The 12,427-nt window shown below is 41.0% G+C and overlaps 1 long non-coding RNA gene across 1 annotated transcript; it reads left to right on the top strand.

Annotated features, from left to right (window-relative positions):
• The first annotated feature begins 731 nt into the window (after positions 1-731).
• Positions 732-10,620, top strand: LOC117520956. Its single transcript, XR_004563831.1, has 3 exons — positions 732-1,035; positions 7,583-7,587; positions 10,608-10,620. It is a non-coding gene; the product is annotated as an uncharacterized LOC117520956 (long non-coding RNA).
• Positions 10,621-12,427: the final 1,807 nt, after the last annotated feature.

The following is a 12,427-nucleotide window of genomic DNA, read 5'->3' as shown; positions in this document are numbered from 1 at the left end:
CAGTATTCTCATCCCAAATATGTCAGTTTAGCAATAAATAACATTCTATAAAATATATAAAGATATCGAGTAATATGATTCATTTTAAATTTTCACTTCAAGCTTAAAGTCTGTCCAGTAGAGTTTAAAATGTCTGAGCACAACCAGCCTGGACAAAGAGCCACCTGCAGCTAGAACCAGGATTATGACTTAAAAACTGCTCTTTGAAATTTAGCGCGGTCTCCCTTTGCTGATCTGTGATACGCTGTCCAATCAAGGCCTGACGTCGGGCGTAAGTGCTGGCAAAAGTAAAGTTGCAGAACACAGAGAAATTTTTGAACATGTTTAAAAAAAACACTGCGACATTGTATATACTGTGATCCAAAACACTGACCAGTCAGATCTAAGTTGTGCAGAATGGGATAATATTTTGTAAAGAGTAGAGTGACAGTGGACATTTGGGTACAATATGCAGTTTTAAGATGTAAACAGATACATTTTAGCTTTGTGGGAATGATTTGGGAGTAACACTGTGCACACATGCACAAAGACTCATGTAATGGGACTCGTCTGTACTTTGGCATATTTGGTAGCACATGGCAATCGCGCACGGAGCCTCAGTGTTGAGGACTACAGTGGTTAGAAAAGACCAAGGACACACCCATCTGACAGCAGCAGATGGATGGTTGTGTTAATAAATAATTTAGAAATATCGTGGGGGTTGCGTGAGGTTAAGAGCGATGACACACTGGGTCAATATGTTCCTGATAGCTGCACAGTAATTTATTGTACTCTTGTTAAGATATTTGTCTGCACCAAAAGTATATCTTGTAAAAGCTAGCATCTTTCACTATCTTATCATGTAAAAAGATGTAACAGCAGCCAGTGGTTTCATCAACACAAGGCCCTGCTTTCACGTCTTTCAAGGTTGACCCAGTTTGTCACATGGCCTAAACATGACATGGCATTTATTGATCACGTAAGCACACACATGGGAGGACCACTGCTTTATCAATGATGTCAAAGGATGTCTATAAAAACCTTACTGTAAACTGTGTTCATGGTCTCTTTCCTGAATGAGTTCCTGCGTGACCTTGGGATGGTGAGAACCCCAGATCTGGTATGATTGACTTCACATGAAAATGAATAAATTGTCCATTTTGTAATAACAGATTCTCATTGATTCAGGACAGACCCAAAGAACCCAGGGTCTAATAGTTGCTTCCAAGATGCAGGGAAGGACAGGTTGTTTGCTTGGGTGATTGTGATGAAAGACCTGAGGCTGTTCCGTGATGTGTTGGATGCGTCAACAATGTGCAATACCAGCACATGACTGGTCTTCCTCCAAGGATTCACAGGTGGGCAACACCAAGTCAGCTCTGGCTCCAGGATGGTCCAGAAATGGTGGGAAGCTGCTTGGTGAGATGTGGAGGAGATTAGGTGGATGGAAGAAATGGTCTTGCAAGAATGCATTGCTCAGCTGCTTCACCTCAGTGAGCTATGGTGGATGCTGCTCCCATAATTGAGCTGCTCCACGCTTTTATCTGTTACATGCAGATTAGTTCCCTTGACCGCAGACCTCTCACTTCTTTCACATATCGAGTCCACCATTTAAACTGGGCATGATTTATTTGGAGAGACCTGTTAAAGGTAATGACAGATGACAACTTCACGTTACACCCAAAACACACCCATAATTAGTGGCTAAATACAACTGCTTTCTATACTGTGCCTTCATTTGCTCTCACTCTATGCAGTGTGTATGAAGCAGATTAGAGTTGGACATACAACAAAAGCACTTATGTGATACATTGTAGCTTGTATGTTATAGATTCTCATCCTTTTTGTGTTAGCAAGATTGCTCAAAATGTTTTCAGTTGGTCTACACTAAACTGAGCAGAATGATTGTTCTGTTCATGAGGAAAAACATTGAATATATTGGCGCTAATTCTAACTTGTTAAATCTGTGATATTTTCTCACTGCTGTGGTTCATTATTCTCTGGCCTGTTGGTTCACATCCTTCTCTTTCTCTACCTTTCTCTCTTTCTGGTCTCTGACTCCCTCTTGACTCCTCTTACTGCACTATGCTGTCACCAATCAAGAATTTACAATGCTGTAATTTTGTCTTAATCAGTAATGTCCATAGCTGTCATTTTGTCTCACAGTATTTCAGGTTGTTTTTTGTCTTACCCATGTTGCTGGATCAAGTTCCCTGTTCCTCCCCTCCTAATACAGACTGTTACGGACATCCTGGGTTCCTGTTTTTTTACCCACTATTTTGGACTGATCATCCCACATGAAAACCTCTTGTATACTGAATTTCACCTGTTTGTGGATAATCGTCTGACTGTCACCTGTGTGGGACTTACGTATCTTATGATATCCTGACTCTTGCGTGTATTCTGAGCTATCACTCAGCCTATCACTCACAGACACCTGTTACTGCTCCTTGACTCATCCTCCCAATGTTAAAGTTGAAGAACTCTGGGTTAAAATGGTATGGCCTGTTCTCTGCACTGGGGTCACACTTTGAATTCAGATTACAATTTACAGGTTTCCATCTTTGTCTATTTTCCTTTCCTTTTTTCACTTCCCTCAATCAATTTTTTTTTCCTGATCTTCATTTTACCTTCCATCATTCTTGTAACTTTATTAGTTTGAGGCATCTGTTATGATTCCCTTGCTTCAGTCTTCGCCTTTCTCTTTGCCATCTCTCTTACTCCTGATTTACTCCGTTCATCTTCTCCTCCTTCTGTCACACTGCCTTCCTTCCTTCTTTTTCTCCTCCTGTTGCAGTCATGAATCTCTGACAGGATTCAGCATGTTTGCTTTACACCGTTGTGCCTGAATCACTTTGCTGAATTTGGTTTTGATGACCTTAATAACAGCTCTGACCTGCATCCTGTTTGAAACCTGCAGGTAGACGGTGAGGTTTTCCCTCGTAAATTACCCAGCATGCTGCTGGGAAATAATAAACAGCAGACTGAAGGCGGCGTAGGATTACTAATGGGCTACGGCTAAAGATTTGCAGCTTGGGTGATCTGTCAGAGAAATAATAATCATAACAGAGCCTCAGACCGACAGGGAAACTGTCGCCACTGACACCCAATAAATAATCCATTTCTATTTTTGAAGCAGTCATGATGATAAACTCCACGCCAGGCTTCCATGCTCACCTGTGTTGATACATTATATCCTGCTGACTTGACAAAGTGGCTGTTTAATCAGAAATCTGTTGCGTCTCACAGCGAGAAAGCCTCTGAAGGTAGTGGGCAGAGTGCCGGGTCTCTGACCAGGATGTATACAACAACAAAACTCTGGAGGTAAACTTAAGCGTTTTCTTTTCTTTTTTTTTTTTATTTACTGAATGTTCCATAGTTTTACCTCCACCACTGAGTGTTTCTGTTTATCCTCAGAGTTAATCAGACACTGATTTTCATTAAACATTGAGGGTCGGGGCATAGGTCAAAGAGGAACCCATTAAATTTTTGGTATAAGTTCAGATAAATGGGTCCTTTAAGAGTAAGATCAGTCATTTTCAGCACTCAGACAATTTCTCAGAAAATAATCATATATATATATGGTTTGAAGTTAATGTGGTTGAAGGAGGAATGTGGTCACCTGTGTACCCCTATGAGGGTACTTCAAAAAGATCTCAGTCTTACCCAGAAATCATCACAGGTGAAAGATCATTCTTGCATTATCTTTCAGCATTGTCTCCCTGAATGTCAAAGCACTTGGTCCACTGATGTTCAAGCTTCATTGTCCCTTTGCAGAAGAACGTCACATCGTGTTTCCCGGTGAAGCCAAGTAGCTTTAAAGAGCAACACCTTTTGGAATAAAATAGCTATACTTCTTGAACAAGAGTAAAAATTTGCTGTTATAACACAGGAATTTAGTGAAATGTTTAAATCAATGCATTAAATTTAATTCCATTCATTTTCAGCTAAGGCATTTTCGCCACGTGGTGCATTTTTCTGGATTCCATGATCCTGTCCAACACCCAGTCCATGTTAGCATTGAACAGAGTAGGAGCCAGAACACATCCCAGAGGAATGCCAAAACTCACAGGGAAGAAATTAAAGACTCTGCTTCTACTTCGGACAGGACTCAGTTTAGTGTGGAACCCACAAATCTTCAGGAAGTCCCAGGGAGTCAAACACTTTAATGTTCCATGAGTGATCCTGGCAGTTATGGCATTTTAATTTGATCTGACATAGACATATGTATTGTATCACTAAGTGACCTTAAAAAAAGTTCTCATCTCATATTTAAATCAACTGATATGTTGTCCATTTGGCTGCTCCTGTATTGTTCAGGGTCACCACAGCGGATACAGCCAGATCCACATTGGCATTTGGCACAGGTTTTACGCCGGATGCCCTTCCTGACACAACTCAAGTTTTACCTGGAGAAGCACACACAGCCGCTGGTGTTCCAAAGAGGTCTCCCATCCAAGTACTAACCAGATGCTGCACTGCTTAGCTTCTGAGATCTGACAGGGTCAGACCGACACAGAGCAGACCGGCTGCATTTAAATCAACTGACATATGAAATTAAAAATAAAACAAACTTTTGACAAAGGGTGTGTGTGTGTGTGTGGGGGGGGGGGGGGGGTGTCAGTATTTTTGTTATATTTTCTGTTTTCTGCTGCTTCTGATTGAAAATTGAGTCTTCCATTTTTTAACGGTGGAAAAACAACTTATTGTCTTCCGCAAAATGACATGTGATTTGCACAGCGAATAGTTTTAAATTACTGATATGAGTCCCTTGATTTCATCATTTCTGAGTCAACCAGAGAGAAAATTTCACAAAGGAGAATCTCATAAGAAAGTCTGATTAATATCAGGAAATCAATCAGCTCCAGCTGCAGACGCTCTGCCAGCTTCAGAACAAACACTCATCATCAGTCTGTTCAGCATCTGCACCACGCTGGAGCTCGTTAATAGACAATGGGTCGACATTAACGAGCTGAACGTAGCATTTATTATTTGCACCAGCAATCACCAGCAGAACTGAACCTTTTTCATCAGATTGCTTCAATCTTATGACATGTGACGTGCAAAAGTCATTACGGAAGTTTGTGTTACAACAAATGGGGGCAAAAAAAAAAAAAAATCAATAAAACATTAAGTCATCACCAAATTGTTTTTATGTAACTAAAACCTGAAACAGAACTTTTTTAGTGAAAAGCAAACGAGTTGATGGTTTGTACTTTTTATGTCGAGATAATGACTTATAGTAGTGTTCAGATTAATAGTAGTGCTATATGACTAAAAAGATTAATCCAGGTTTTGAGTATATTTCTTATTGTTACATGGGAAACAAGGTACCAGTAGATTCAGTAGATTCTCACAAATCCAACAAGACCAAGCATTCATGATATGCACACTCTTAAGGCTATGAAATTGGGCTATTAGTAAAAAAAAAGTGGCATTCAGTCAGTGAGTTCGTCAATTTTATGGAACAAACAGGTGTGAATCAGGTGTCCTCTATGTAAGGATGAAGCCAGCACCTGTTGAACATGCTTTTCTCTTTGAAAGCCTGAGGAAAATGGGACGTTCAAGACATTGTTCAGAAGAACAGTGTAGTTTGATTAAAAAGTTGAATGGAGAGGGGAAAACTTATACGCAGGTGCAAAAAAATATAGGCTGTTCATCTACAATGATCTCCAATGATTTAAAATGGACAAAAAAAAAAAAACAGAGACGCGTGGAAGAAAATGGAAAACAACCATTAAAATGGATAGAGGAATAACCAGAATGGCAAAGATTCACCCATTGATCAGCTCCAGGATGATCAAAGACAGTCTGGAGTTACCTGTAAGTGCTGTGACAGTTAGAAGACACCTGTGTGAAGCTAATTTATTTGCAAGAATCCCCCGCAAAGTCCCTCTGTTACATAAAAGACATGTGCAGAAGAGGTTACAATTTGTCAAAGAACACATCAACTGGCCTAAAGAGAAATGGAGGAATATTTTGTGGACTGATGAGAGTAAAATTTGTTGTGTGGGCCGCCAGAAGAGGAGGTACTGCTGGCCCACCTCCAGAGGGTGCCCTGCCTGAAGTGCGGGCTTCAGGCACGAGAGGGCGCTGCCGCCATGGACACAGCCGGGAGTGACAGCTGTCACTCATTAATTCCTGACAGCTGTCACTCATTCTTCATCATCTCACTCCATAAAACCCAGACGTCATCTCCACCTCATCGCCGAGATATCGTACTTCTATGGAGGTAATATTCTCTGCCAGCATTCAGTGATTTCCAGAGCTATTGTGTTGCAGCTGTCAACCAGAGGACCGGCGTGGGTCACGACTGTTTCGTCCTTCGTCTCGTCAGATAAGTGGTTAAACAGACGCTGCACGAGTGTGTGTTAAAGGTGGAGGTGGCATTCCCACCGTTGTTGTTACGGGGTGTACACACACCCACACTTGACTGTCTTTGTTCTTCGCCAGCAGTACCAGATCCGACAGTCGGGGACGGTGATCACCTGGGAATTCGGGACTTGGCGGCTCCAGTATTCACCAGGTTTGGTGGCGGCGGAAATCGTGTGGTTCCGGCTCTTCTCAGGACAAAGTCTTCTATCCTCGAGCCTGCCCACACGTCACCTTTGTGTATTGACTGTTATCAGATTCTGAGATTGTCTGTGTATTCGTTGTGCACCTTCACAACATTAAATTGTTACTTTTTGGCTCATCTATTGACCGTTCATTTGCGCCCCCTGTTGTGGGTCTGTGTCACTACACTTTCACAACAAAAATTGCTCTTTTTGGGTCCAAGGACCACAGACAGTTTGTGAGATGACCCCCAAACTCTGAATTCAAGCCACAGTTCACAGTGAAGACAGTGAAGCATGGTGGTGCAAGCATCATGATATGGGCATGTTTCTCCTACTATGGTGTTGGGCCTATATATCGCATACCAGGTATCATGGGTCATTTGGATATGTCAAAATACTTGAAGAGGTCATGTTGCCTTATGCTGAAGAGGACATGCCCTTGAAATGGGTGTTTCAACAAGACAATGACCCCAAGCACACTAGTAAACGAGCAAAATCTTTGTTCCAAACCAACAAAATTAATGCCTCGCAGATGTGAAGAAATCATGAAAAACTGTGGTTATACAACTAAATACTAGTTTAGTGATTCACAGCATTGCTAAAAAAAACAGTTTGAACATAATAGTTTTGAGTTTGTAGTGTCAACAGCAGATGCTACTATTATTGTGAACACCCCCTTTTCTACTTTTTTTTTTTACTAATAGCCCAATTTCATAGCCTTAAGAGTGTGCATATCATGAATACTTGGTCTTGTTGGATTTGTGAGAATCTCCTGAATCACCTGGTACCTTGTTTCCCATGTAACAATAGGAAATATACTCAAAACCTGGATTAATCTTTTTAGTCACATAGCACTACTATTATTCTGAACACTACTGTACACATTTGGACAAGAGTCATTATTATTTTTCAAGTTATTATTCTTGTGTGTATTTTTATCTTGTTTTTAATTTTGTCTGTGAGCTGGTGGAACAGCTAGATTTCCATTTGGAGTGTTATCTCTTATCTTATCTTACACACTGGAAAATCACCCGCAAAAAATCGAGTTTCAGTACTCCTTGTTGCAAAATCTACGGTCTACATGGAGGCCCATAATCTCTGGCCTGATGCCAGAATACAGCTGAACCGAAGTGAAATGGACTCTCTCCTATACCCGTAGACAAAAATTCCAAAATATTTCTGTTTTGGTTGACCATGTTAGAAATGACCACACCTCCCATTACCACTGCGTGCTGACACAGACCTGGCAAAATCAAAGAAAGGAGTTTGAGCTCTTCAACTTTGAACAAAAACCACAACAAACGCTGTTTCAGCTTTACATTTTTACCCCGATGGAGCACGATCAAACAAGTTTCAAGTCATACTCACTGCGAATACCTCGTTTGAAGAAGTTTGAACATGATTGAAGCTGTTAAGATGACGAATAGCCAGAATTTACCACGTACTATCAATGGTTTAAGGAATGAAATTGTTCAACAGTTTAAAAATTAGATCCCACTTTGAAATCTGGTGCTGATGATGGCTGGAACTACTATCTATACCAAGTTTGTTTGAGCTTGACAAAGATGGATCTTCAGAATGTGCCCTCATTTGCTATTTGGGATTAAATGCGAAGTAACGTGCCCCGTGGAATACCCCGTTACAGTTGTAAAGTCAGGATGATAGGGCAAATGACCAAGAACATAAGAGAAACCAAGAGAGCCTTAGCACTGATACGATATGCTGCATGCCAGAATTTCAATCTGGCCAGTCCAGTAAAACTGGTTCGAGCTACAATCCAAAGAAGATCAGAATATGAACCTCACTACTATCAAGAGCCCAGTGTCATAAAATCGACTTGGTTTTGAATGAAGTCCTGAGAATTAAATCTGGAGCTGCTGCCAATGCATCAGGGGAGGGAAGCTCTTATATGTTGGCTTTCACAGTGTGAGCTACTGTGTATCCACAAAAATAGGACGGGAGCAACTACACCAAGCCATCCCACGTTTGACAGCATCAGAAAAGTGGATACTAGGGTAAGAACTGTGATTCCCCGGGCCTCAACTGCAAGAACAATAGTTGAGAAAGTAACATCAGCCCACAGTGTAGTCAGTGACGTATGGCTGCACTGTGACAGAGATACCCTGAAGGTAGACGAGAGAGGTGACCAAAGCTGACATGAGCGAAACACAGCTTTCATCCTGATGCACGTCAGAGGATTTGTAGAGAATCTGAAGGCAGCAGCAAAAACAGATGGCTCAGCCAGATATAATGTCAGAGCGTGGGGGAGCAGGGTGTGGGTAAACCAAAAGAGACACGACCAGTGATGTGCAGGGAAAGCTGGCTGCACAAGTTCATTCAGAGCTGAATGTGAGGCATTTGAAGATGCCATCACATGGATCTCCAGGAACACCATCGAGAACAACAGTGTGACCATTTTAACAGATTCCCTTAGCAGGGTATCCAGGCTCCAAAAAAAATAAGGTGAAACAAAGTCGACTGGATAGAGCGCACATACTACAATGCTTACACACCAGGACATGTTGGAATAAGACAGCTGATCTGACAGAACCTAATGGGGAAATCTTGGAGATTTCACCCTGGAGATGTATTCAGCAGACCAAAATCCCTTGACAACATGCAAATGGAGTCTATACCTTGTTACTTTTTCAGCAGGCTGTAAGAGGCTGGAACAAAGTTTGGTGAAAGATGAAGAACAGCTTCCAGAATATCACAGACAAAAATAGTTTGTTCTCGTCTCGGAAATGAAAGCAATTCTACTCAATTGGAAGTCTGTCTTGGTCTAGAATAAGTACAAGTGAAGTGAAGTCAAGTCAAGTCTGGGAGCAGGTGGTGGCACTGGGCCTCATGTATCAACGTGCGTACGGCGATATTTGAGCGTATATGGGGTGTACACCAAAACGGCTGCGCCACGTGGCATTTATCAATGTGGTCGTTGGCGTACGCTGCACTGAAAATATACACCAGGTCGAGAGGTGGTGTAAATTATACACCAAAATGAACCAGCGCTGGAATCCACATAAAAATTAAAATGATCAACATGATAAACAGTGCCATTATACAAATCAATGCATATGTTACATAAATAACACTTTCCTGATTATACTACATAATAATCAATACAAATCCCGCTTTTGCGGGATTGCTGGTCTATCGAGCACGATCCGTGGCCACAGCGCTGACTGCAAAAAAAAGTGCTGCTCGCCTTTTTCTCCAGAGTCTGGAGCCAGAGCAGCACTGAGCTTAACTTTATGTGGTGTGATCATTTTAGACAATCAAATTGATTATTACAACTGTATTGTTGTCATTCTCTTCGCCCGTGCTGCAGTCAGGTTTTGTTTTCTCCATTCGTTTGTTACAATAAAATAAATAAAGAAATACATTTTAAAAATAAAGAAATCTGAAAAATTAGGCGTGTCTTATTAATTGAGCGAGCAAATATTCACGTCAAGAATTATTGACATGTGAAAAGAGAATACAGTGGTCCCTCGCTATAACGCGGTTCACCTTTCGCGGCCTCGTCGTTTCGCAGAGTTTTTAGTCCAATTTTGCATGCCTTTTTTTTTTTACAGTGTTCTGTGTTCTGCGTGTCTGTTTATAAGAATCTTCTCGCCCAGAAGAAAAAAGAGCACCAACAACCACTCTGTAGAAAACCACTCTGTTGCTTATAATTAGTTCATTGTGGCCATGTCGTTCTTTACATATGATGATTATATTCAACTGATGTTCCTGAAATAAAAACTACATAGATTTTGTTTGTTACAATTGATCGTAACATATGTACTGAAATTAGGTTTATTGTCAATTACTCCTAAAAACACCAGATAGGCTTATTGTTACTATAGAAGTTGAATATAAACTTGGGATCAAGCAACATTTGGAGCCAAATTTCAAGTCTCTAGGTGCAGCGGTTCTCAAGATATGACATTTTCATTGATATTTTTGGCGATTTGTGAACCCGATATCTTCACTGTCTTCGTCCATATGGGTTTTTGGAACCAAATGACCCAAAATGTATCCTGCTATGTTTTATTCCATGTATATTTCCATATTCCATGCAAACATTTATAGATTTCCAATTTTTGTGAAATATCACCACTTCCTATTAGTAACTGCTCATTGGAAACAAAGTCATTCCAGTGGGACCCAAGGATCCTCCAAGAAGAACCAGTAACAAAGATATCTATTTGCCACCTTCAGTCACTGGATAAGTATACACTGTTAGTAAAATGTATAAAACCAAAAATGACAAATTAATTCACATTGTGTTGCCTAGTGAAATGTCTGATAGGAGATTCCATCGTGCAATGTCATCTTGAATCCACTGGGCCCACTGAGTGCCAAGAATGAACAAACATTAAATGTTGTTTCATCAATCATAAAAACTTAATTTCTAGCACAAAGAGTGTAGAATATAAATTCAGACATGTTTCTTTAGGTTTCACCTCCTCCAAAAATTCAGTCTTGACCTCTTCAATATCCCAAAGTCTTGGTCTTGACTTGTCCCTGTGAGGTGTTGGTTTTGACTCACATTTGATATATGTGATCTTGTCCCATTCCCCTATAGAATACATAATCCAACCAGAATGGTGGGGATGGCCAGAATCCTGATTCCTGATCGATGAACTTGAGCCTGAAACAACACTGTATTTTTTGACAGCACTGCATTTGACTTGTGAGCCAATAACTTTTTACAGACTAAATCTGTGAAGGAGCACAGATGAGATAAAACAAGCATTTCATCAAATGAAAGGACTCATGGATCAGGAGCACACGATCCTCTTTAAAACCTCTGAATCCAATGACATTAAATAAATAAATTATATATATATATATATATATATATATATATATATATATATATATATATATATATACGAGGTCTATTAGAAAAGTATCCGACCTTATTATTTTTTTCAAAAACCATATGGATTTGAATCACATGTGATTACATCAGACATGCTTGAACCCTCGTGGGCATGCGAGAGTTTTTTCACGCCTGTCAGTTACGTCATTCGCCTGTGGGCAGTCTTTGAGTGAGGAGTCGTCCACCCGCTCGTCGATTTTTTTCATTGTTTAGGAATGGCTCAGAGACTGTTGCTTTGTTTGATAAAAATTTTTTCAAAACTGTAAGGCACAACTGAGTGGACACCATTCAATAAATTCAGCTGGTTTTCGGTAAAAAATTTTAACGGCTGATGAGAGATTTTGGTCTGGTAGTGTCGCTTTAAGGATGGTCCACGGCGCCTGACGGCGATCTGCGCTTCGAGGCGGCAGCGTCTCGCCGTTTCAAGTTGAAAACTTCCACATTTCAGGCTCTGTTGACGCAGTAAGTCGTCAGAGAACAGAGAACTTTCAGAAGAAGTCGGCATGAGGAGTTTATTCGGACATTCCATTGTTAACGGTCATTTTGTAATGAAAGAACGTGCGGGCAGAGTCGCATGTCGGGCTGGACCCGACCGCGGGGGGTCGCGGCAGGAAAAACACCTCCGTTGGAAATCTTAACAGGCAAGTTGGAACATGCCCAAGCTGTTAAACAATTTCTCAGTTACTCACTTGTTGAAAGCCATTAAAAGCCGCCTGAATTCTACAAATGGTTTTCAACACGGAGGTGTTTTTCCTGTCGCGGCGCACACAGATTTGCCGAGTCGTCACGGAAACGACTCGGCGAATTTGCGCGTACGTCTTTCATTAAAAAAATGTCCTTAAACAGTGGAATGTCCGCATAAATTCCTCATGCCGGCCTCTTCTGAATCTTCTCTGTTCTCTCACGATGTCCTGGGTGAATTAAGCCTTAAATTAGGATGTTTTCAGCTCGAAACAGGCCGACGACAGCGCCTGGAAGCGCTGCAGGACGTCCCGCTCTGTGGGAAGTCCTTACACCGACAGAA

Source organism: Thalassophryne amazonica, chromosome 11 (genome assembly GCF_902500255.1).
Source record: "Thalassophryne amazonica chromosome 11, fThaAma1.1, whole genome shotgun sequence".
Lineage (NCBI taxonomy): Eukaryota > Metazoa > Chordata > Actinopteri > Batrachoidiformes > Batrachoididae > Thalassophryne > Thalassophryne amazonica.
Note: the sequence above shows the minus strand (reverse complement) of the source record. Positions and strands in the feature narration are given on the sequence as shown.